The following is a 2,174-nucleotide window of genomic DNA, read 5'->3' as shown; positions in this document are numbered from 1 at the left end:
GTAGATAAGAAAGCTTATAAGACCTTGTTAGAAAAATCCAGCATAGAGGTTTCGTAATGACAGAAATGATGGCAAGCAAACTTGAAAAGGGAATCAGAGAAATGTGCTATGGCAAAGTAGTAGTAGTTTGTGATTTGTATAATATAGAGTATGAGTGATATCTTTAGTTGGATGTAAAAGACCAAGACTACAGAAAGATGAATAATTAAATAGGGCGATTGTTAAAAAAAGATCAACCCAATAAGGATGAGAGGGGATGATCAGAATGAACAGAATAAGTTTTGGAAGCGAAGAATGGATTGTACAAAGGTAGTATATTCTAAAGGGCAAAGCGGTACTAAGTAAGAATAGGGCTCCACGTGCGAAGAATAAATGATTGATTATAAAACGGGAGGAATTAAGAAAAATTGAGGACGAAGGAATGTAAAGGAATAAGAATGGGAATAGAAAGAGAAGGAAATGCGCCGCAAAGTACGGCACTTAAGAAGTAGTCGTTGTTAATGATATTGCGATTTATAAGTGACGATTAAGAAAGGGACCTACGGTTTTCTATAGCAGAACATAAGATATGATAATCAAGGGAAAAATAAAGTAAATAAGAGAGCATGACGAGATAAGTTACTATAGATAGACAAAAAAGTTTTGGTATGTATGACATCGAGCCTTGTCGTGGCCAGGTATGCGAAAACCACCGAACATTCAAGGTCGGGTATGCGATGGATATGAATATGGACACAAATATGTATACGGATATGGATACATGTATATGTATAGATGTGTATGTACATGAATCACGTAAGAACGATTATGTAACTTGCAAGTATTTATACGTCGCCAATGAAACCAAGTGGGCACTTAAAAAGAGGAGTAAGAGGTAAACAGGAATAGTGTGGTCATGATACTCCGGGTCAGTTGAAGGAAAATATATGGTGAATTGAGTTGAAATATTGTGTTGGGATTATCGTTAAGGATAAATAGGACAATTACTTGGAATATGATATAAGTACATGCTATATGCTTTCTACGGTAGCACCGGGTGTGACAACTTACGAATTCTATAGGATCATTGAATAAAGTGGGTTTTACTACAAAAATATTGTGCCTTGGAACTTTCATTTTTATATCATTGTGGTTATAGCGAATTTTCAAAAGCTTATCAAAGGGTTATGAAATTCTCGAAAATTATGAAGTCTTGAATGACTCGACGATGGACACCTACGACAAGACATCTCGGATTAAATTTAGGTAGACTCTACAGATGTAAATCAATACCATTATCATGGTCACATGGAAGAAAGAAAGTGGGATAGATTTGCAAACCATGTAAGACTTAATATCATTATTGAGCAAGAAAAAGGATCGACAAGACTTAGAGTTCCAAGTGACAAAAAAACAATTGGGTATTCTTAAAGGTGTCACCAATGAAGGGCGTTATGAGCTTTGGCAAATAAGGGGAAGCTTAGTCCCCGATACATTGGGCCTTATGAGATTGTGCGTAGAGTAGGCAAAGTGGCTTACGAACTAGATCTACCTCCTGATTTGGAGTCAGGTCACCTAGTTTTCCATGTCTCGATGGTTCGTAAATGTGTTAGAGATCCTACGAGGATCGTGCCAGAAAATGATATTCAAGTGACAGAAAAGTTGACTTATGAATAAGTCCCCATTGCCATTTTAGATAGGCAAGTACGAAAGCTCAGAACCAAAGAGATAGCTTCAGTTAAAGTTGAATGGAAAAATAATAATAGAGAGGAAATGACTTGGGAAGCCGAAGAGGACATGAAGTCCAGATACCCGCGTTTATTTCACCTTCAGAAGAGATTCAGGCAGAGACGTCATTAACCTTAGGTATGTAATGCTTTTCTTGATGTTTACCTGGTCGTGTGTGGCCATGGTTATTGTCGTGTTGTTATAGCCCTGTGAGGTGATGTATTTTGGGTTTTTGTGATAGGATGGTAGTGCCATCTTACAGGGGAAACTCTGGCAAAATTTTCGTAGAATTCCCGAGTGCTTAACATTCGAGGACGAATGTTCCAAAAGGGGGGGGGGGGGGGGGGGGGGAGAATGTTACACCCCAGAAAATTCCCCGTTGATGCACAGTGAATAGACCAACGAAAGGCACGAAGTATACGGTATCGCAATAAGTAATAAGTAATATTTGATGACCCTAATTAAGA

This window comes from Lycium barbarum, chromosome 1 (assembly GCF_019175385.1).
Source record: "Lycium barbarum isolate Lr01 chromosome 1, ASM1917538v2, whole genome shotgun sequence".
Taxonomy (NCBI): Eukaryota; Viridiplantae; Streptophyta; class Magnoliopsida; order Solanales; family Solanaceae; genus Lycium; species Lycium barbarum.
This window is presented reverse-complemented; position numbering follows the sequence as displayed.